The sequence below is a fragment of the Schistocerca nitens genome, chromosome 2 (assembly GCF_023898315.1).
Source record: "Schistocerca nitens isolate TAMUIC-IGC-003100 chromosome 2, iqSchNite1.1, whole genome shotgun sequence".
Classification (NCBI taxonomy): Eukaryota; Metazoa; Arthropoda; class Insecta; order Orthoptera; family Acrididae; genus Schistocerca; species Schistocerca nitens.
The window spans coordinates 10,266,349-10,291,884 of NC_064615.1; the positions used below are offsets into that span (position 1 = coordinate 10,266,349).

Here is a 25,536-nt window from a genome sequence, read left to right on the forward strand (position 1 = left end):
ACGGCGGCCAATGGTGCGCGGAATTGGGCCACGCCGCGCCAGGCCCGCCCCCTGGAAGACGACAATAAAGGTGACGCTCGTGCCGGCCTCTGTCGCGCAGGTCGGCCCCGAATCGCGGACGGCAGTTATCAGCGACGTGTCAGCTTCCAGGAACTTTGTGTATAGCAAGAACAGTACTGCTTTCATGACGCCTCTTACTAGATGTTCAAATGTGTGTGAAATCTTATGGGACTTAACCGCTAAGGTCATCAGTCCTAAGCTTACACACTACTCAATCTAAATTATCCTAAGCAGAAACACACTCACCCATGCCAGAATTGTGGGAAGGGCCAAGGGCTGAGGTCAGTTTCTGCTTCTACTTGTCATTTATTGTAATTTAATAACCTTTACAATCAAAGCGGCACATAGCCGAATCTTTACCGAATGCAACTCTTTCAAAGCTGAACGCCTCCAACAAGAAATCTTAACGAGAAAAAAAAATCCAATTAAGGTAGCAATAAAGTAATTCAAAAAACAACATATGCAAAGTGCAATACAAACGGCTGAGGGCGACAATTAAATTCCAAAATTTCACAAAATATTACCATAGATCTTTAGAGGCAGAAGACCAACAAGAAATCTTAAAAACCAAAATATTCAATTAACATAGCAATAAAGTAATTTAAAAATCAAAGAATCAATACAAGTGGCTGAGGGCCACAATTAAATTTCAAAACCTCAGAATATATTACCATACACCTTTAAAGGCAGTAGTCCAGCATGTTTAACAAGAAGAAATCTTAAAATCGACAAGATAAAAATCCAATTAAGATAGTAATAAAATAATTTAAAAAAGCAACATATGCAAGGTGCAATACCAATGGCTGAGGGCCACAACTAAACTTCAAAAATTTAAAATATATTACCACAATCTTTAAAGGCAGAAGGCCGCAGTGTTTAAGTTGAAAGATAAATTTAAAAATTAATTTTGCAAAATTTTAAAAGAGCAAGACAACTAACATTAAGTCTAAAATTTAAAATAGCTGACAACAGATAATTAAACACCAGTGGCATTCAGAAAGCCTCCAGGGAGGTCGGTCTGCCCTCGTTCAGTTAGGTGGTGACCCCAGCTACACTTGATCCGTCGGAACGCAACCAGGGGACAGCCACGGACCGACCGACACAACGACTTGCTTCCCGTTAATCAATACATGAGAAATCAAACCGGCAATGCTACAAACGTGGTAATCCACAATGGAGTATGTATTAGCTGTCAAAATTACACACCATGTTGGACAGTGACAACAGGAGAGGAAAAGACGCCGCCTGAAATTACGTCAGTGCCGATGGCAGGTAACGGAAACACTAACGGCCACAAGACAGAAAATTCCACTGGTGCACTCAAATCGTAGTCGACCAAAATAGTTAATTGCACCGCATGGCGGCTAAATCTCAGCAGTAGAACCACTCGGTGTTGCTCACCGGAAAACCTCCCCAACAGCAAACCACCGAAGCGAACCATCACAACATAAATAGACATGGCTTGGGTAGTAGAAACCAATACTCAACTTTGACGTCCTGGGTCTGCGAACCACGAAGCTCGTAGCGGTCGGACAGCTCCACACACGCTCCGACACTGCGCAGGGACCGCCAGCAGCCCCAGCCGACTGCACCGCGCGGTGGTAACTTCCCTCGTCCGCAACAACCGACCGACTCACCCCAGACCTCCTTGCCGGAAACTATATGCAGCAAACCAAAGATGGTACACGGTGCAAACATCGATACACATCACTGCTGCCACACGTAGAAGGCAGAAGAACCACGACGTAACCGCGACAAGGGAGGGAAACCAAACACAGATAGATGGCGAAGTTCAGGAAAACGCATAGTTGGGAAACAGCACGGTTCAGTGTTATTTGTTTGAAAATGTTGCATAGCCTTCCGAGAACGCTACATCCCATAGGCACCCTACTGGCGACGAGTGGGCAACACCCTACACTTGCGTGAACCACTGTGGCAAGATGGCTTAGTGGTTATCGCACCTGCACAGTAAGCAGGAGACCTGAGATCGACTTCCGGCCTTGGTACAGTTTTCCCCTACCGCTTCAGTCTATATACATAGAATCACATCTGTGTGAGACCAGTAAACTCTCTGAAATTGTGTCGTTTCATCTGGATAAGTACCTCCACCTCGATTTCAGGCTGGATCCCCCATTTACGTTCGATGCTGAGGTGCTGTTCCAACATGGAGAGCGTCGGCAATTCTCTTGGCGTATAAGGGGGAATTTCAGGTAGTATGAGGCGGAAGTGAGAATCTGGATCGAGAATGGATGTGTGCCAGGGTAAACCGTGCTGAACCTAGGTCGCTTAGTGCCTAACGCACCTGCCAAGTAACGCGAGACCCGGATTCGATTCCCGGCCTCGGTGGAAATTTTCAGTCGTCGCTTCAGTCTACACACATAAACACTGAGGAGCCTCCGCCGGTAACCACGGTGCGAGCGGCTGACGAGTCGAAAGGCCGAGAATACAGTTCAAGAGTGAACGTAGAAAAACCCAACTGAATCTGAGGTCCGCTTTTATGATTTATTGTTAAGTAAGAGTGTTTGAAAACTGTTTTTTATTTTGTCATTGTGCGCTTCGCACTAGGGGCGTGCAATTAGTACCGGAACACTTTTATGTCTCGACCAATTTCTGTTGGAAAAATGCGGAATTTCTTGTGAGCATTGTGGAATATTCCTGCTTCAGCCCCTATGGTTTCATGAAGTACCAATAACCGCCTATTGTTGGCGTCTGTAGCGGAAGTGCGTCCCAGGCGTGAGCTGTTATTGAGACTCCTTTGGCAGAAAACCAGAGTGTCGCAGATATTCGTAAGCACTTGCGTAATGGTTACGGAAACCTTGCAGTGAACGGAAGTGCGGTGAGTCTTTGAGCGAGGCGTCTGTCATCGCAACAAGCTAGCGCATTCCTGCCAGATCCCCTGCGTGCCCTCAGGAAACTGAAGGAACAGCTTCAGCGTGTTCGTCGCCACGAAAATGAAAACGAACTTTTTCCTTTGTAACGCCGGAAATGCATATCCTCCTATTTCCATCTATTGCACTGCAAATTTTTTTCCTTATTTTGTTACCTGAATATATGACGTTTCTGTGTCTTTCTATATTGTAATTGTTTTACTATTTGTATATATACGCATTTATGTCGATGTATAATTGGATTGTTGTGTAAAGATTATTTGTATTTTCACGCTGGGCCTGGCCTAGGGAAACTATGCTATCGAACCATTACATCGATAGGTCGTGTGGAGAACCAAAGTGTTTAGGATCTTTAGTAGTGTTAACTCTGCCGCGTGGAGCGCGGGCAGAGCAGAGGGAGTCTGGCTGGGGTGGTGCAGTGGAGCAGGTGTGTTGTGTGAAGCTCCCGCGAGTTGCCGCGCTTTCGGGGTTTGGCAGCATGCAATTGCGCTCGACTTGCGATGATAGTTTCTGACACGGTGTAACGGACGGGAAGCATTAGCTGGCGCACATCAAGAGCCCGTTTCGCATGGTGACCGTGTCGAGAAGAAGGCGCGCCAACATCCAGCTTCTGCAACAGCGACGGCCGACGATGAGTGACTGTCGCCACCTCCTCGATCGACGGCTTCAAACCTTCAATCAGCCAACAAGGAAGACTGGAAGCACGTAAAGTTTTAGACCTGTATGGCAGACCTCAGCTTTTCAAACTTTTAAAATTGTTGCATCACAAAATTACAGCAACTTAGCATGAACCTTTGTTGCTCATTGTCCCAATTGCATTGCCAAGCAGGGTCCCTTCCTTTTCCGAAATGAGCCCGAGTGTCGTTGAAATTCAAACGCCAGCATCATTCGATTTCACTGCTTTAATTTCAACGTTCAGTTAAGGTATTCATAGCTGGCTACAATATTTAGATTGCACAAGCACAAATTAAGAGTGCGAGTTTTGTTACCGTATTTTTAGTTACCTGTGACTGCAGCTCAGCTTGGTACGTACTAAATTTTACTATTGTCAATTGTTCAGAATCATTTAATTCAAGTTCAAAGTTAAATCTCTTATTTCTAAATTGCGTAGATTCAAGTAGCTTTTGAAATGATTGTTGAGGTAGTCCAAGACTTACCGTATCGTACTGAGTTTCGATGTGCTTCAGAAAGAAAGCTCACTATTAACTTCAGTCACTAAATTAACTTTCGATTTTCCGGTTTTATTAATTCTTTTGCTAAATTAAGTCAGAGTGTAGCGAAATTTATTACTTCTGACAAACTTTCAGTTTTCACACTACACGTGTCAACCTTCAGTTGCCACGCTTCTAGTGCTAATTATGTGTGTAATAACCTCTCCTTTTCAGTTACTAAAGTAATTGTCCTTAGGACTGGCGACCGTAATTTCCCCCAAATCTCAAATATCTAATTACCGCTAGTTAATTGTTGACGTAACGGCCGCACATTTACTTTCTTTATTAACTTTACCCCTTTTCAAAATTAATTTCCACCAGTTTCATTTGCATTTTTCCTTTCACATAGATGTAACCCTTTCCTCCCTCTTTACCGACAAATTAACTTCGGTGACGATTGCTGTTCCCAAATTTCCATTAGGTACACGCGGTTTAATTTTTCACTGTCATTAAGGTCGATAAGCGAGGGGGAGGTTACACCTTCTCTCGAACCTTCCGACTTCCATCTCTTCGGCCCAGTGAAGGATGATCCCCGCGGGATGCAGTACGTGTATGATGAGGGGGTTGCTGGTGCAGCAAGACGTAGGCTCTAGTAGAGTGTTACCGAGCTGGAATACACGCCCTCCCAGTAAGACCGTCACATTGACTTCAGATTACGTTGAAAAATAGGGTTTTTTAGCCAAACTAGTGAGGAATAATGCAGTGTATTGTAATCCTGAATAAAGCCAACCTGATTTCAGAAAAAGAATACATTGCATTGCCTCCTGAACGCACCTCGTACAATTTTTCCAATGTGTGTCACCATCCTGGGGCCACATTCATAGACTCCAAGCAAGGGCCACGCGTTGCGTGAGTGGAATTAATTATTTCTTGTCAGCCGTTGGTAGGGAAACTGGACAAACGTTGAATGAAGTGAGAAAGTCGAGGGTTGAAAATATTACTAGGGAGTTCTTACTAGGAACTTGCGTGCAGGGTAGCTGGACGGATGTACCTACAATTTGAATTTAGAACACGCATGTTGCCTGTACTCTGAGGCTGCCTGCAATATTTTATGTTACATTTATTGCTGGGCATGGCGCAGTGTTCTGCCCGGTCACTGCCTGGTACAGGAAAGGCAGGGCCAACTTGGAACCTATTTGTATTTTGTGCTTGCTGTACTATTGGCCAAGTGGCCTAGTACTATGAACTGGTTGTCTTCTTCCTGTTGCCCCCCCCCCCCTCCCCCAGTTTTATTGTAACTAGAACAGTTTTAATTTCTAACACTTTTGCCGTCAATCTGAAGAAATTTTAATTCAATTTTTGAGTTTTTCTAATAACCATGCCTCAGGAATTATAACTTGGTCACTTATATACCTTCAGTTTGTCAGTTCTCGAGGAATATGTTTTTGGGTTAATACTGTTTGTGAAACTAAGCCTACGCGCGTAGAACTTCCAGTCTGAAGCCCTCTCTACCCAAACCCTACACTACAAATAGGAAGGAGTCCAGGGATTTTCGTTTCACCTCCTTTACGTCCAGAAAATGTTTCGCTGTTTAGGTGCTTTAGAATCCTAGAAAACAACAAAAATCACAGGTGGCTCAATTCGGTTAGCAAAGTGTGTGTAAAGTCGTTGTTTTTTGCAGACGATTGTCTGGATGTGTGAAAGTCATAACTATCCTCGTGGAGAAGTTAATTCTCTGATCGTTACAAGCAGTTTGTTTTCTTCTACTGTGCATCATACCCGTGGTTTGGGGTTGCATCTCTGATTAGTAATCAAAACTTCCTCTGTCCCGGGTTCGAAACCAGCCACCGTTTAAACTCTGATTAACAACCAGCATTGACGGCCGAAGACTTCCAGTATAAGAAGTCACACTCATTCTGCCAACGGCCTTGTCAAAGAGGGCGGAATAACGGACAGAGAATCACAGCACACTTTTGTCCTTGTGGTGGGATACTGCCCCTAAAGCCGGAAGAATCAGCAATGATCAACCTCATGAGGATACAGAAGGCACTGGAAACCACTGCATTACAGCCACATAGCGTGTATCCACAGGACATGTGACCTGTAATTGAAAAAGTGTAAGGATGATCTCTCCATTGACTAAAGATTCCGGAATAGGCCCCCATTCGGATCTCCGGGAGGGGACTGCCGAGGGGGAGGTGACCATGGGAAAAAGTTTGAATAGCCAACGAAAGGAAAAGGATAACATTCTACGAGTCGGGCAGTGGAATGTCAGAAGCTTGAACGTGCTAGGGAAGCTGGAAAATCTGGAAAGATAAATGCAAGGCTCAATCTAGATATAGTAGGGATTAGTGAAGCGAAATGGAAAGAAGACAAGTATTCATGGTCATACGAGTATAGGGTAATATTAACAGCCGCAGATGGTATAAAGGAAGAAGAACTCTATATGAATAGGACGTAGGGCAGAGAGAGATGTTACTGTGAACAGTTAAGTGACAGAATTCAGTTGGATTACATCACGGTCAGACAGAGATACCGAACTCAGATACTGGATTGTAAGGCTTACCAAGGAGCAGATACAGACTCAGTTCACATTGTAGTAGTGATGACGAGAAGGCTGAAGTTATAGAGATTAGTCAGGAAGAATGAATACGCGAAGAAGTGATATGCAGGACTACTAAGAAATGACGAGATACGGTTGAAGTTCTCTAAGGCTACAGATAAAGCAATAAGGAGGAGCTCAGTAGGCAGTAGAATTGAAGAGCAATGGACATCTCTAAAAAGGACAATCACAGAAGTTGGAAAGAAAAGCATAGGTACAAAGAAGGCAACTGCGAAGAAACGACGGGTAACAGAAGATATACTTTAGTTGATCGATGAAACAACGAAGTTCAAAAATGTTCAGGGAAATTCAGGAGTACAGAGATAGAAATCGCTGAGGAATGAAATAAATAGGAAGTGCAGGGAAGCTAAGGCGAAATGGCTGCATGTGAAATGTGAAGAAATCAAAAAAGAAATGATTGTCGGAAGGGCTGACTCAGCATGTAGGAGAGTAAAATTTAAAGCAAGGGTGATAACATTAAGAGCGCAACGGGAATTCCGCTGTTAAATTCAGAAGAGAGAGCGGACAGGTGGAAAGGGTACACTGAAGGCATCAATCTACATCTACATCTACATCCATACTCCGCAAGCCACCTGACGGTGTGTGGCGGAGGGTACTATGAGTACCTCTATCGGTTCTGCCTTCTATTCCAGTCTCGTATTGTTCGTGGAAAGAAAGATTGTCGGTATGCCTCTGTGTGGGTTCTAACCTCTCTGATTTTATCCTCATGGTCTCTTCGCGAGATATACGTAGGAGGGAGCAATATACTGCTAGGCTCCTCGGTGAAAGTATGTTCTCGAAACTTCAACAAAAGCCCGTACCGAGCTACTGAGCGTCTCTCCTGCAAAGTCTTCCACTGGAGTTTATCTATCATCTCCGTAACGCTTTCGCCATTACTAAATGATCCTGTAACGAAGCGCGCTGCTCTCCGTTGGATCTTCTCTATCTCTTCTATCAACCCTATCTGGTACGGATCCCACACTGCTGAGCAGCATTCAAGCAGTGGGCGAACAAGTGTACTGTAACCTACTTCCTTTGTTTTCGGATTGCATTTCCTTAGGATTCTTCCAATGAATCTCAGTCTGGCATCTGCTTTACCGACGATCAGCTTTATAAGATCATTCCACTTTAAATCACTCCTAATGCCTACTCCGAGGTACTTTATGGAATTAACTGCTTCCAGTTGCTGACCTGCTATATTGTAGCTAAATGGTAAAGGATCTTTCTTTCTATGTATTCGCAGCACATTACACTTGTAAACAGTCCTCTGGGCCGGATTTGAATCAGCGACCTATGGATAACTGTGAATCCTCCACTACAGTCCACCGCTCTACCAACTGAGCTACCAATTGGGGGAAGATATGTCTCATGTGACAGAAGAATAAACAGGAATCTATTTAGAAGAGATATGAATCAGAATTTAAGAGAGCTTTGCAGGACTTAAGATCAAAATGGCAGAAGGGATCGATAACATTCAATCAGAATTTCTAAAATCATTAGGGAAAGTGGCAATAAAACGGCTTTTCACGCTGGTGTTAGCATGTACGAGTCTGGCAATATACCGTCTGACTTTCGGAAAAATTCACACAATTCCCAAGACTGCAAGGGCTGACAAGTGCGAGAATTATCGCACAATCAGCTTAACAACTCAAGCATCCGAGTTTCTGACAAGAATAATACACAGAAGAATGGAAAAGAAAATTGAGGGTGTGTTAGACGACGATCAGTTTGGCTTTAGGAAAAGTAAAGGCACCAGAGTGGCAATTTTGACGTTGCGCACGATAATGGAAGCAAGACTAAACAAATATCAAGACACGATCATAGGATTTGTCGACCTAGAAAAAGCGTTAGACAACGTAAAATGGTGCAAGATGTTCGAAATTATGAGAAAAATAGGGGCAAGCTATATGGAGAAACTGGTAATATACAATATATAGAAGAGCCAACAGGGAGTAATGAGAGCGGACGACCAAGAACGAAGTGCTCGGATTAAAATGCGTGTAAGACAGGGATGTAGTCTTCCAACTGTACTGTTCAATCGGTATATCGAAGAAACAATTACGGAAATTTAAAAAAATCAGGAATGCAATTTTAAAATTCAAGGTGGAAGGATATCAGTGATACAATTTGGTGATGACATTTCTATCCTGAGTGAAAGTGAAGAACTGAATGGAATGAACAATGTAATGAGTACAGATATGGACTAAGAGTAAATCGAAGAAAGTAATGAGAAGTATCAGAAATGAGAACAGCTAAACTTATAGTCACGAAGTAGATGAAGTTAAGGAATTCTGCTACCTAGGCAGCAAAACAATCTATGACGGACAGAGCAAGGAGGACATGAAATGGAAACTAGAAGGGCATTCCTGGCCAAGAGAATCTACTAGTATCAAATATTGGCCTTAATTTGAGGAAGAAATTTCTGAGAATGTACATTTGGAGTACATGATTGTATGGTAGTGTAACACGGACTGTGGGGAAATCGGAAGAAGAAAATCGAAGCATTTAAGATGTGATGCTACAGACGAATGTTGAAAATTAGGTGGACTGATAAGGTAAGGAATGAGGAGTCTCTGCGCAAAATCGGAGAGGAAATGAGTGGTAAACACAAGGAGAAGGGATAGGATGATAGATCTGTTAAGACGTCAGAGAATAACTTCCACGGTACTAAAGGGAGATGTAGAGGGCGAAAACTGTAGAGGAAGACAGAGACTGGAATACATGCAGCAAATACTGAGGACGTAGGTCGCGCATGTCACTCGCAGATGAAGAGGTTGGCAGACGACAGGAATTCGTGGCTGGCCGCATCAAACCAGCCAGAAGACTGGTGACTCAAAACAAAACAAAAAATCACCCAATCGTTTCGGCAGTTTGGGCTACTGATGGACATCTTCGGAAAATATTCAAGCATATCCTTTTCATGTTTATCCTGAAAATCTAATGTCAGGGTAGAAAATAATTATTTGGAGACTCAAGTGTTGTAGTGTCTGACCTATTATGGACTCTTACACATGGTGCAGCGCCGAACGAACAAGATTTTCTATCTAATTTAATTATTTTTATTTTCCGTAAATATTCAGGCAGACGAGAGTAAAGTAACTGAAACCTAGCGGTAACTGGCAAGTAAATGTTTGTAAAGGCGACTCACTAAGGAACATATTAATCGAAAACTCACACAGTGCCATTAAACCATCCGGCACAGGCACAGAGTGTAGTGGGTACGAAATACGTTGTTACTACAGGATCCGATTTAAATAAAACGGATTTTGCATTGTCAAATCTGAACAATAGCCGAACGTGGAAAACAGCGTACAAACTTTACGTTATATGTTTCTGTCTTCTCGTATGATACAACACTAGTTTGGTTGAAGTTGAACCACTTGATACAATAATCATATTAACTTTCTTCATAATACACTGCTGGCCACCGTAAATGCAACACCCTGAAGGAAGCATCCGAATCAAGTGAAAATTACACCATGAGTTTGCAGCGATGAGATATGCAACTGATTAGAATTTCAGCGCAGACGCACATCACGCGCGCCTGTGGCGCCACCTCATAGCGCCATTTAAGGCTTGGCGATTTCGACGAGTGTACGTTCGGCACGTGTGTTTACCTTGTGGTTGTTTCACAAGACGATCAGTTATGCCTCGTAGACAACAGCAAACATCTTTTGATCAAGTATCCGAGTTCGACAGAGGAAGGATAGTGGCTTACCGAGATTGTGGATTATCATACAGAGAAATCGCTAGTCGTGTTGGACGAAACCAAACAACTGTAATGCGGATATGTGACAGTTGGATGCAGGAGGGTACGACGGACCGACGTGGTCGATCGCATTCACCTCGGTGCACCACTGCACGTGCTGATAGGCAAATTGTGCGCATGGCAGTGACGGATCGCTCAGTGACATCCCGAACCATAGCACAACACATTGCGTCTGTAACGCATCATCCAATGTCTGCGCGTACCATTCGACGCCGTTTACAGCAGAGTGGTCTGTCCGCAAGACGTCCATTGCTTCGCCTACCATTGACGCAGAACCACAGACGTCTCCGTCGCCAATGGTGTGATGACAGACGGATGTGGACGGCAGAATGGAATGACGTTGTCTTTACTGACGAGGCACGCTTCTGTCTGCAGCACCACGATGGTCGGATTCGAGTGTGGAGACACTGTGGAGAGAGGATGCTGGACAGCTGCATTATGCACCGCCACACTGGTCTTGCACCGGGTATTATGGTATGGGGCGGTATTGGATATTACTCTCGCACGCCTCTAGTACGCATTGCCGGTACTTTAAATAGCCGACGCTACATATCCGAGGTGCTCGAGCCAGTTGTCCTTCCTTACCTTCAGGGCTCGGCCACAGCCATATTTCAACAGGATAATGCGCGACCACACGTGGTACGCATTGTCCAAAGGTTCTTCGTCAATAACCAGATTGAATTGCTTCCCTGGCCGGCTCGCTCTCCGGATCTTTCGCCGATAGAAAACATGTGGTCCATGGTTGCTCAACGAGTGACCCAGATTACATCCCCAGCTGCCACACCATATGATCTTTGACAACGTGTGGAAACTGCTTGGGCTGCTGTACCCCAGGAACACATCCAACGTCTCTTTGACTCAATGCCGAGACGTGTGGCAGCTGTGATCTCCAACAATGGCGGCTACTCTGGCTACTGATTCTGGCAGGAACCACATGTCACAGACGTCTGTAAACGTAATCATTTGATACTTGGTCAACATGTTATCTACAAAATAAATTTTGTTGTGCTTCCTCTTGTCTTTCTTGGTGTTGCATTTACGGTGGCCAGCAGTGTAATTTCGAAAGAATTGTTCATTTCACATTTCATTCCATTTATACCCCCTCATTTTCCTTAACTGTTTGTTCTTCTCTTGCGTAGTAATTTATTACCTGTTAACCACTTATTTCTACTCTTGACACTTTTATCTTTGCATTTCCTGTCTCGCCAAATTTTCAGTCTTCTTCGTGTTCACTGCCCCCTAGCTCACAGTCAAATATGCTCTTCCTAACCAGTTCTACTGTTACTAGTGTTATAAACCATTCTTACTACACTTCTAGCGATTCTGTTATTTCCAGTTACCTAGACATTGCTGTTATTCATATAGCCATTAGTACTATTACTATTCCTTTCGCTAACTCTAGAACTGTTACACTACGCAGTTAACGATTGTAATAGATCGCCAACCGCGGTCGCCACGCGGTTCTAGGCGGTGCAGTCCGGAACCGCACTACTGCTACGGTCGCAGGTTCGAATCCTGCCTCGGGCATGGATGTGTGTGATGTCCTTAGGTTAGTTAGGTTTACGTAGTTCTAAGTTCTAGGGGACTGATGACCTCAGATGTTAAGTCCCATAGCGCTCAGAGCCATTTGAACCATTTTTTTGTTGTAATAGATCAAAACACATTTAGAGTAATACTGGAAACGGGTATGGAAACAGAAACCCACGCAGTAAAATTTCCTGAAATATAGGAAAAACTACAATGTATTACTGTACTGGTGCAGAACTGCTCGCTTCAAAAAAGTCATACAGCCGGTAAAAAATTACTTTATTACTCAAATTGCTCACTTGACGCCTATCGGATTTATTTCCGTCATTACATATGTTACTTCATCGTAATATTTGGATTTATATACCAAATTAAACTCACTTTTTACGTTTAAACGTTCACACTTCACTGTTTGCACTCGAATCTCGAAGATTTATGCTTGGCGTAAACAGGAACCACACCACTAACTAAACACTTCCAGATCATGCAATATAAACGTTCAGAGACGGTAATGACTTCGCTTGAAACTTGAGCCGTACAAACACCGTACTAGTTTTAACAGAAAAGAGGAAGGTGTCGAATTAGATAAAATTTGGGTGTCAACGTTGCACCGTAAGAATGACGATCAATTACTTTCAATCGTGAAGGTTGGCATGACTTCAATCTTCCCTCCATATGTTGCGAAAAATACATGTTTAAACCTGGCGGTAGGGATAAAACGTCATCCGAAATTGTACTGGACGCTTTCTCAGAAAATTATTTCCAACAATTACTTCAGGAGACCACTCGAAGCGCAAGTGGTTGCGCAAATATGCTTGACCTATTATCAACAAATAATCCTTAACAAATAGAGAGCATCATGACGAATACAGGGAATAGTGACCACAAGGCAGTTGTAGCGAGACTGAACACCGTAACATCCAAACCCACCAATAATAAAAGCAAAGTACATCTGTTTGAAAAGGCAGATAAAAATTCGCTAGACGCCTAAGAGACAGTCTCCACTCCTTCCGACCTAACTAACTGGCGAAATTTTATAGAAACTCGAAATTTGGGGCAGATTTCAATGTGAGATTCTTTTAACAGCTTCCACAATAAAATTCTGTCTCTAAGTCTGGCAGAAAACCTGGTCATTTGTAAAGTACGTCAACGGCAAGACGCATTCATTATCTTCACTGCGCAGTAACACTGGCTATGACACTGATGACAGAGCCACTAAAGCAGAGCCAAGCTACCAAACACAGTTTTCCGAAACTCGTTCACGAAAGGGGAGGCAGTACATATTCGATAATTCGAATCCAGAACAACTGTCAACATCAGAAATTTAGAAGTAGATATCCCCGGTGTAGTGAAACAGCTTAAATCACTTAATAAAGGCAAGGCTTCCGGTCCAGACTGCATACCAGTCAGGTTCCTTTCACAGTATGCTGTTATAGTAGCTTCATATCTAACAATGATATACAATCGCTTGCTTATCGAAAGATCTGTACCTAAAGACTGGAAAGTTCCACAAGTCACACCAATAATATCCAGGAAAAGAAATAGGTGTAATCCGCTGAATTACAGGCCAAATCGCTAACGTCGACTCGCAGTATTTTGGAACACATTCTGTGTATCAAAATGATGAATTATCCCGAAGAAAATGTTGTTGTTGTTGTGTTCTTCAGTCCTGAGACTGGTTTGATGCAGCTCTCCATGCAACTCTATCCTGTGCTAGCATCTTCATCTCCCAGTACCTACTGCAGCCTACATCCTTCTGAATCTGCTTAGTGTATTCATCCCTTGGTCTCCCTCTACGATTTTTACCCTCCACGCTACCCTCTAATACTAAACTGGTGATCCCTTGATGCCTCAGAACATGTCCTACCAACCGATCCCTTCTTCTAGTCAAGTTGTGCCACAAACTCCTCTTCTCCCCAGTTTTATTCGATACCTCCTCATTAGGTATCTACCCATCTAATCTTCAGCATTCTTCTGTAGCACCACATTTCGAAAGGTTCTATTCTCTTCTTGTCTAAACTATTCATCGTCCATGTTTCACTTCCATACATGGCTACACTCCATACAAATACTTTCGAAACGACTTCCTGACACTTAAATCTATACTCGATGTTAACAAATTTCTCTTCATCAGAAACGCTTTCCTTGCCATTGCCAGTCTACATTTTATATCCTCTCTACTTCGACCATCATCAGTTATTTTGCTCCCCAAATAGCAAACCTCCTTTACTACTTCAGGTGTCTCATTTCCTAATCTAATTCCCTCAGCATCACCCGCCTTAATTCGACTACATTCCATTATCCTCGTTTTGCTTTTGTTGATGTTCATCTTATATCCTCCTTTCAAGACACTGTCCATTCCGTTCAACTGCTCTTCCAAATCCTTTGCTATCTCTGACAGAATTACAATGTCGTCGGCGAACCTCTCCATGGATTTTAATACCTACTCCGAACTTTTCTTTTGTTTCCTTTACTGCTTGCTCAATATACAGATTGAATAGCATCGGGGAGAGGCTACGACCCTGTCTCACTCCCTTCCCAACCACTGCTTCCCTTTCATACCCCTCGACTCTTATAACTGCCATCTGGTTTCTGTACAAATTGTAAATAGCCTTTCGCCCCCTGTATTTAACCCCTGCCACCTTCAGAATTTGAAAGAGAGTTTTCTGGTCAAACTGTCAAAAGCTTTCTCTAAGTCTACAAATGCTAGAAACTTAGGTTTACCTTTCCTTAATCTATTTTCTAAGATAAGTCGTAGGGTCTGTATTGCATCACGTGGTCCAACATTTCTACGGAATCCAAACTGATCTTCCCCGAGGTCGGCTTCTACAAGTTTCTCCATTCATCTGTAAAGAATTCGTGTTAGTATTTTGCAGCTGTGTCTTATTAAACTGATAGTTCCGTAATTTTAACATCTGTCAACACCTGCTTTCTTTAGGATTGGAATTATTATATTCTTCTTGAACTCTGAGGGTACTTCTTCTGTCTCATACATCTTGCTCGCCAGATGGTAGAGTTTTGTCCGGACTGGCTCTCCCAAGGCCGTCAGTAGTTCTAATGGAATGTTGTCTACTCGCGGTGCCTTGTTTCGACTTACATCTTTCAATGCTCTGTCAAACTCTTCACGCAGTATCATATCTCCCATTTCACCTTCAACTACATCCTCTTCCATTTCCATAATATTGTCCTCAAGAACATCGCCCCTATGTAGACCCTCTATGTACTCCTTCCACCTTTCTGCTTTCCCTTCTTTGCTTAGAACTGGGTTTCCATCTGAGCTCTTGATATTCGTGCAAGTGGTTCTCTTTTCTCCAAAGGTCTCTTTAATTTTCCTGTAGGCAGTATCTATCTTAAAAAATGGTTGAAATGGCTCGGAGCACTATGGGACTCAACATCTGAGGTCATCAGTCCCCTAGAACTTAGAACTACTTAAACCTAACTAACCTAAGGACATCACACACATCCATGCCCGAGGCAGGATTCGAACTTGCGACTGTAGCGGTCGCGCGGTTCCAGACTGAAGCGCCTAGAACCGCTCGGCCACATCGGCCGGCATCTATCTTACCTCTCGTGAGAGAAGCCTCTACATCGTTACATTTGTCCTCTAGCCATCCCTGCTTAGCCATTTTGCACTTCCTGTAGATCTCAGTTTTGAGACGTTTGTATTCCTTTTTGCCTAGAAAATGATTTGTTGATTAATAGTCAGCATGGATTCAGGAAAAATCGTTCTTGTGAAACACAACTAGCTTTCTATTCTCACGAAGTACATCTACATCTACATCTACAGTTTTACTCCGCAACCCACCCAACGGTGTGTGGCGAAGGCCACTTTACGTGGCACTGTCATTACCTCTCTTTCCTGTTCCAGTCGCGTATGGTTCGCGGGAACAACGACTGCCTGAAAGCCTCCGTGCGCGCTCGAATCTCTCTAATTTTACATTCGTGATTTTCTCGGGAGGTATAAGTAGGGGTTGTCAAATTGATTCCATATTTGTAGGTTTGCAGAACGCTTTCGACACCGTTCCTCACAAGCATCTTCTAATCATATTGCGTGCCTGTAGAGTATCGTCTCGGTTGTGCGACTGGATTCGTGAGTTTCTCTCAAGTATGTCACAGTTCGTTTTGACAGAAAGGCATCGAGTGAAACAGAAGTAATATTTGGCGTCCCACAAGGAAGTGTTATAGGCCCTCTGCTGTTCCTGATCTACATAAACGATGCAGGAGACAATCCGAGCAGCCTTCTTAGATTGTTGGCAGGTGATGCTCCCATTTATCGTCTTGTAATGTCATCAGATGATCAAAACCAACTGCAAAATGATTTAGACAAGATATCTGTGTGGCGCAAAAAGTGGCAATCAACTATAAATAATGAAAAGTGTGACGTTATTCACATGAGTACCATAAGAAATCTGTTGAATTTCGGTTACACGATAAATCACACAAATCAAAAGGCTGTAAATTTAGCTAAATGTTTTGGGATTACAATTACGAATAACTTCAATTAGAACGATCACACAGATAATGTTGTGGGTAAAGCAAACCAAAGACTGCGATTTATTGGTAGAACACTTAGAAAATGCAACAGATCGTTTAAAGATACTGCGTACACCACGCTTGTCCGCCCTCTACTGAAGTATTGCTGCGCCTTGTCGGATCCACATCAGATGGGACTGACGGAGGACGTCGAATGAGTCCATGGAAGGGCAGCTCGTTTTGTATTAACGCGAAACGGGAGAGAGAGTGCATTAATTAAGGGGGCATAAACTGAAACAAAGGCGTTCTTCGTTGCGGCAGAATCTTCTCGTGAAATTTTCGTTACCAACTTTACCCTCTGAATGCGAAAATATTCTGTTGGCTCCCAACTACATATCAAGAAATAATCATCATGATAAAATAGAAATCAAAGCTCACACAGAAAGGTGTAAGTGCTCGTTTTCCCCGAGCGCTGTTAGAGAGTGGATTGGTAGAAAAATAGCTTGAAGCTGGTTCGATGAACCCTCTGCCAAGCACTTAATTGTGAACTGCAGAGCAGTCATGTAGATGTAGAAAGAAGGCAGCAGCCTGTGCTTTCCACCAGTTCTCTACACTCGTCTGCAGCTCGTTTTCAGTGCCAAAATGCTGCCTTCATAGCCGGCGGTTCACATGAGCACAGATGAAACTCAGGACGAGCCATTTACGGGCTGTGTTGTGGGTGAACAAACACTTCCTATTGAAAACGGTGCAGGAGCATCTTCACTGCCTCTTCAGAGTGCGGCCGAGAATTGTCATGAAGAACGAAACGCATGACAGGTATGTTATGCCGGCTGCACAACATCAGGCGAAATCTCTCACCAGACCGTCGTATTTGGCAGGAGACACTACTGTCTAAGCATCTTTTCATGTTCATTGTATGAGCAGAACTGAAAAGAGAAACTTACTGCGTTCGGCGGGCATATTAGAGTCAATACCCAACACATCAGTGCAAAACATCGTACGAGGGTGAGTCAAATGAAAACCTTAAATATTTTTTAAATATTATTTATTGTGCAGAAGTGGTACAAAACTGTATCACGTTTCAACATAATCTCCCTCACGCTCAATGCAAGTCCTCTAGCGCTTACAAAGTGCATAAATTCCTTAAAAAAAATTCTTTTGGTAGTCCGCGCAACCACTCATGCACCGTGTGGCGTACCTCTTCATCAGAACGGAACTTCTTTCCTCCCATTGCGTCTTTTAGTGGTCCAAACATATGGAAATCACTTGGGGCAAGGTCTGGTAAGCATGGTGGATGAGGAAGACACCCAAAATGCAGGTCTGTGATTGCTGCAACTGTCGTACGGGCAGTGTGGGGTCTTGCATTGTCATGTTGCAAAAGGACACCTGCTGACAGCAGTCCACGTCGCTTTGATTTGATTGCAGGCCGCAGATGATTTTTTAGGAGATCTGTGTATGATGCACTGGTGACAGTGGTCCCTCTGGGCATATAATGCTCCAAAATGACGCCTGTTTCGTCCCAAAAGACAGTCAGCAAAACCTTCCCTGCTGATGGTTCTGTTCGAAACTTCTTTGGTTCTGGTTCCTTGCTCGCTCTCTTCGTTTCCGGTTGGTGGAAGTGAACCCAGGTTTCGTCCCCAGTAACGATTCTTGCAAGGAAGCCATCACTTTCTCGTTCAAAGCATCGAAGAAGTTCTTCACAAGCATTTACACGCCGTTCTCTCATTTCAGGAGTCAACTGCCGTGGCACCCATCTTGCAGACACTTTGTGAAACGGGAGCACATCATGCACAATGTGGTGTACTGACAAATGACTAATCTGTTGAAACAGATTCCAGTGAGGTATCCTGGCAGGGTCGCCATATGAAACGTCCCCTTTGAAAAATTTATACACGTGTCTGTGCTTTAACTGACGCACAATATTTTTAGCGCAACGCAATCTGACTTTCAAAATTCCCTACAAAAGAATGGCCCTGACTAACATTAAACTATACCTTTCACAAATCACTTACCTCACAAAAATCTTCGCTGCTCAAGCTACTGCAATACAGCAAGCGCCACTACTGCCAGCTAAATAAAAGATTCAAACTATGGAAGGCACTAACTACTGATAGGGATAGTTAGCAAATGAAAGATATTAATAGAGAACAAACAATGTATTTACCTTAATATCATCATATATATAGCAGTTCATGACAAATTACAAAACTCCGCCATCTCTCTCCCCACATCCACCACTGCTGGCGGCTCACCTCCAACTGCCCAACGCTACGCGCTGTTCACAGCCAGCTGCTTAACACTACAATGGCGAGTATTACAACAATGCAAAGCAGCCACAGACTGCACACAGCACAGCCAGTGATTTTCATACAGAGGTGGCGTTACCAATAAAAAAACCTAAACAGCCTACTTACACTGTAAACACGCTGCACTGTCATTCAGTGTCACTGGCGGTTTTCTTTCACTATGGCTTCAACTGCTGCAATCTTCTGTGGAGTCACAACTCGTTCTGCCTTGTCTGGACGAGGCGCATCTTCCACTGAAGCCACACAATTTGCGAACTTCCTACTCCATTCGTAGACTCGCTGCTGTGCCAAACATGCATCACCGTACTGAACCTTCATTCTTCGATGAATTTCAATAGGTCTCACACCTTCACTACGCAAAAACCGAATAACAGAACGCTGTTCTTCCCTGGTGCAAGTCGCAAGTGGGGCGGCCATCTTTACACTGATACTGCGACGGTATGTGTGCATCTGAACTATGCTGCCAACTACAGGCCATTCTGCACGCTGTTTGTAGCACTCTTATCAAGTTACAGGATAACGGTGCGGAATTTCGATTTGTTATTACAAATTTAAGGTTTTCATTTGACTCAACCTCGTATTTTCACAGTCGTTTCCATTTCGCGACCGATCGGAACCTGCTTTCCGAATAGTCTTCGTGTTACGCTATTCCGGACTACACTACTACATAATACTACATTACAAAACGCTACACTAACTACACTACTATACTTGCTATCAGAATCACACTGGATTTCTTATTTGTCTGGACAGTTAGCGCCCAGAGGGCTGAGATGCAACTCAGGTTTCACAGGGGCTGCGCTGCTGTTCCACCCAAGGAGCGGAGATTGGGAGATAGCTGTCAGTGTCTCAGAAAATCCTTCCTGGTCCTCCGCGAGGCCAGTCTCCTCACTACTTCCAGAAGGCTGTTGTAGGTGAAAGTTACCGTAACTTGTATTCACTAATATACACTACTGGCCATTAAAATTGCTACATCAAGAAGAAATGGAGAAGATAAACGGGTATTCATTGGACAAATATATTATACTAGAACTGACATGTGATTACATTTTCACGCACTTTGGGTGCAAAGATCCTGAGAAATCAGTACCCAGAACAACCACCTCTGGCCCTAATAACGAACGTGATACGCCTGGGCATTGAGTCAAACAGAGCTTGGATGGCGTGTACAAGTACAGCTGCCCATGCAGCTTCAAAAGATACCTCAGTTCATCAAGAGTAGTGACTGGCGTATTGTGACGAGCCAGTTGCACGGCCACCATTGACCAGTCGTTTTCAATTGGTGAGAGGTCTGGAGAATGTGCTGGCCAGGGCAGCAGTCGAACATTTTCTGTATCCAGAAAGGCCCGTACAGGATCTGCAACATGCGGTCGTGCATTATCCTGCTGAAATGTAGGGTTTCTCAGGGATCGAATGAAGGGTAGAGCCACGGGTCGTAGCACATCTGAAATGTAGCGTCCACTGTTCAAAGTGCCGTCAATGCGAACAAGAGGTGACCGAGACGTGTAGCCAATGGCACCCCATACCATCACACCGGGTGATACGGCAGTATGGCGATGACGAAAACACGCTTCCAATGTGCGTTCACCGCGATTTCGCCAAACACTGATGCGACCATCATGATGCTGTAAGCAGAAACTGGATTCATCCGAAAAAATGACGTTTTGCCATTCGTTCACCCAGGTTCGTCGTTGAGTACAACATCGCAGGCGCTCCTGTCTGTGATGCTGCGTGAAGGGTAACTGCAGCAATGGTCTCCGAGTTGATAGTCCATGCTGCTGCAAACGTCGTCAAACTGTTCGATCAGATGGTTGTTGTCTTGCAAACGTCCCCATCGGTGGACTCAGGGATCGAGACGTGGCTGCACGATCCGTTAGAGCCATGCGGATAAGATGCCTGTCATATCGACTGCTAGGGATACGAAGCGGTTGGGATCCAGCACGGCGTTCCGTATTACCCTCCTGAACCCACCGATTCCATATTCTGCTAACAGTCATTGAATCTCGACTAACGCGAGCAGCAATGTCGCGATACAATAAACCGCAATCGCAATAGACTACAATTCGACCTTTATCAAAGTCGTAAACGTGATGGTACGCATTTCTCCTCCTTACACGAGGCATCAGAACAACGTTTCAGCAGGCAACGCCGGTCAACTTGTGTTTGTGTATGAGAAATCGGTTGGAAACTTTCCTCATGTCAGCACGTTTGTCGCCACCGGCGCCAACCTTGTGTGAATGCTCTCGGTTAAATTTCGCGTCTGTGGCACGTCATCTTCCTGGTGTAGCAATTTTAATGGCCAGTAGTGTATAATGCCACTGTTGATTTTCGTGACGAACATTTCTTCCAGCCTCACAGCCTAAAACAACCATATCTTGGTCCACAGCCACGGACTTATCTAAGTTTGTGTCTTCGATTAAGGATTCGCCTCAGATTTTGGCGTATGGAATTTAGCGATCTCGTTGGGTGAATACGTTCTGGATAACAGACAGAAATTTTATCTTCACTTTGTTCTCCTATGAATAAGGGCCACGTAAACGAGCAGTCTATCCCAACATTAATTACATTGTAACCCGACAATCCTATTGACAGATGTTTTACGACTTGCTTTCTACTATAGAAGCAGCAAGCTTATCCTGAAGAGATCAGAAGACGAATTGTCGCTTTCCTCCTTTCAAGACCCCCAATTACCATGTTTATCCTTTCTAACACGAGACTCTTCAATGCCGCTGTGTTTCCGATCAGTGGGACGGAACGAGAAGCTAGCTAGACACCTTTGCCTCCGTCGTCATAGCTTCGTCCGAATTAATTATAGCTCGAGGTCGCCACATAATTTCAAATTAGAGACACGGAGCGCGCGTATCTCAGAAGCTGCACAGTGGGTAACATTTCTCGGTGGATGGCGACCGCCGACAGAGGAACGCGGATCCATCGACCTAGGCGACAGACACCGGGAGCGGGGGTCCAAATGTCGGCCGTCCAATTAGAGTTAATGAAAAGGAACTGCCGGGGCGACCAATTTACAGGGGCAGCGGCGCGTGTCTTGTTAGGCCGTGTGGGCCCGTGTGAGGATATGACGCGCCCAGCCCGGCGTCCGTTACTTCGACTCTGGTGGGCAACCGGGGCGGATCGCAGGCCGCGGCTGCAGTGGTCACGCCCGGCACTTCACGGCATTGCATCTCGTCGCGCCACTTCACTGGACACGAACGCGCATTAGGGGGCGCGTGGCATCCGTCGTACATCTCTGCGGTATGCCATTAGCGGGTCTGGCGTACCTGCTCCGGGAACAGATCCGGGGACCTCCTGCCGACACTGACTCTCGTTATAAACTTGTCATCTCTCCGCTTTCGTGAACGTAGTCTGAGCAGCTGTACCGCTATAATTAGACACACCAGCCTAACACTTTCATTCGTCCAGAATGATGGGGGCGTCGCGTCATGCTATGGACTGCAAACGCTCAATCACCGCTCACAGCTGAAAGGAGGTTGACAGGAACTGAGACCAAATTGTTCACTCGACAGTGTCTGCGATGTTGACAGTACTATTGAGCTCCATTGTTCCTTCTGATACCAAACTTCCTAGCAGATTAAAACTGTCTCCAAGACCGAGACTCAAATTTCGGACGTTTGCCTTTCGCGAGCAAGTGCTCTACCAACTGAGCTGTTCATGCACGACTCACCAGTAAGAGGCAAATGTCCAGAGTTCGAGTCTCGTTCCGGCACACAGTTTTAATCTGTTCATTCTGAAAATATTCTGGTACCATTTGTGAGCGGTAGGATGGTTTACTTTGCTGCATATATATGGTGCAAAAAGCAGGTGTTGACAGATGTGAAAATTACCGAACTTATCAGTTTAATAAGCCACGGCTGCAAAATGCTAAAGCGAATTCTTTACAGACGAATGGAAAAACTGTTAGAAGCCGACCTCGGGGAAGATCAGTTTGGATTCCGTAGAAATGTTGGAACACGTGAGGCAATACTGACCCTACGACTTATCTTAGAAGATACATTAATGAAAGGCAAAAGAATGGCTCTGAGCACTATGGGACTTAACTTCTGAGGTCATCAGTCCCCTAGAACGTAGAACTATTTAAACCTAACCTAACCTAAGGACATCACACACATCCATCCCCGAGGCAGGATTCGAACCTGCGACCGTAGCGGTCGTGCGGTTCCAGACTGTAGAACCGCTCGGCCACTCCGTTGGCAGTGAAAGGCAAACCTACGTTTCTAGCATTTGTAAACTTAGAGGAAGCTTTTGACAATCTTGACTGGAATACTCTCTTTCAAATTCTGGAGGTGGCAGGGGTAAAATACAGGGAGCGAAAGGCTATTCACAATTTGTACAGAAACCAGGGGTATGAAAGGAAAGCAGTTGTTGGGAAGGGAGTGAGACAGGGTTGTAGCCTATCTCTGATGTTATTCAGTCTGTATATTGAGCAAGCAGTAAAGGAAGCAAAAGAAAAATTCGGAGTAGAAATTAAAATTCATGGAGAAGAAATAAAAACTTTGAGGTTCGCCAATGACATTGGCAAAGGACTTGGAAGAGCAGTTGAACGGAATGGACAGTGTCTTGAAAGGAGGATATAAGATGAACATCAACAAAAGCGAAACGAGAATAATGGAATGTAGACGAATTAAGTCGGGTGATGCTGAGGGAATTAGATTAGGAAATGAGACACTTAAAGTAGCAAAGGAGTTTTACTATTTTGGGAGCAAAATAACTGATGATGGTCGAAGGAGAGAGGATATAAAATGCAGACTGGCAATGGCAAGGAAAGCGTTTCTGAAGAAGAGAAATTTGTTAACATCGAGTATAGATTTAAGTGTCAGGAAGTCGTTTCGAAAGTATTTGTATGGAGTGTAGCCATGTATGGAAGTGAAACATGGACGATGAATAGTTTAGACAAGAAGAGAATAGAAGCTTTCGAAATGTGGTGCTACAGAAGAATGCTGAAGATTAGATGGGTAGATCACATAACTAATGAGGAGGTATTGAGTAGAATTGGGGAGAAGAGGAGTTTGTGGTACAACTTGACGAGAAGAAGCGATCGGTTGGTAGGACATGTTCTGAGGCATCAAGGGATCACCAGTTTAGTATTAGAGGGTAGCGTGGAGGGTAAAAATCGTAGAGGGAGACCAAGGGATGAATACAATAAACAGATTCAGAAGTATGTAGGTTGCAGTAGGTACTGGGAAATGAAGAAGCTTGCACAGGATAGAGTAGCATGGAGAGCTGCATCAAACCAGTCTCTGGACTGAAGACCCCAACAACAAACATATGGTGCAACAAAAGGATGCTACTAAACTTTCAGGAAACATTCTTCGTACATAGAACAATAAAAACTGATGACGGAAATTTATCCTCAAAAAATAGAAGGTGAGGCGGCGCAAGCGAACGAGACCGGTGTTAACCTCGCGGCATGTGGTAAACCGCCTAAGAATCAGATCCAGAGAGGCCGGCACACTGAACCCTAGTTGTCAATCCACCAGACGTATTCGGTCCAGGACCGGCGCACCTCCAATGCTGGAAGCTCTCGCGTTAACCCTAGCGGCAATCCAGTGGGTTTTGTTACACGATATGTTCAAAATACGCACTCTGTTACGTTTGGTTAGAACGCACATTTTCCCCCCAACAGAACGAAGGTAATCTTGGTACGTGACTCACTTCATTGTTTGTGTCTACATGCAACTGACTTCATTGATCTACATCTACATCTACATCAACGTGACTACTCTGCTATTCACAATAAAGTGTCTGGCAGAGGATTCAATGAACCACCTTTATGCTGTCTCTCTACCATTCCACTCTCGAACGGCACGCTGGAAAAACGAGCACTTAAATTTTTCCGTGCGAGCCCTGATTCCTCTTATTTTATCGTGATGATCATTTCTCCCTATGTAGGTGGGTGCCAACAGAATGTTTTCGCACTCGGAGGAGAAAACTGGTGATTGAGATTTCATGTAAAGATTCCGTCGCAACGAAAAACGCCTTTGTTTTAATGATTGACACTCCAAATCACGTATCGTGTCTGTGGCACTATCACCCCTATTTCGCGATAATACAAAACGAGCTGCCCTTCTTTGTACTTTTTCGATGTCACCCGTCAGTCCCAGCTGATACGGATCCCACACCGCACAGCACTACTCCAGAATAGGGCGGGCAAGTGTAGTGTAAGCAGTCACTTTAATAGATCTGTTGCCCCTTCTTAGTGTTCTGCCCATGAATCGCAGTCTTTGGTTTGCTCTACCCACTATATTATCTAGTGATCTTCCCAATTTAGGTTATTTGTAATTATAATCCCTAAGTATTAGTTGATTTACAGCCCTCAGATTTGTGTAACTTATCGCGTAATCGAAATTTAGCTGATTTCTTTTAGAACTCATGTGAATAACTGCACACTTTTCTTTATTCAGGGTAAATTGCCACTTTTAGCACCATACAGATATCTTATCTAAATCATTTTGCAAGTCGTTTTGATCATCTGATGACTTTACAAGACGGTAAATGACAGCATCATCTGCAAACAGTCTAAGACGGCTACTCAGATTGTCTCCTATATCGTTAATATAGATCAGGAACAATAGAGGGCCTATAACACTTCCTTGGGGAACGCCGGATGTTACTTCTGTTTTACTCGATGACTTTCCGTCTTTTACTACGAACTGTGACCTTTCTGACAGGAAATCACGAATCCAGTCGCACAACTGATCTACTAGCATCAAGCTCGTAGATTCAACTGTTTATTGTTCATCACGGA

General features: G+C 44.1%; 1 non-coding gene across 1 annotated transcript; it reads right to left on the reverse strand.

Moving 5' to 3' along the window:
- Window positions 1-7,964: 7,964 nt before the first annotated feature.
- On the reverse strand, window positions 7,965-8,056 carry Trnay-gua (transfer RNA tyrosine (anticodon GUA)). Its single transcript is given in 2 exon segments — window positions 7,965-8,000; window positions 8,017-8,056. It is a non-coding gene; the product is annotated as a tRNA-Tyr (tRNA).
- Window positions 8,057-25,536: the final 17,480 nt, after the last annotated feature.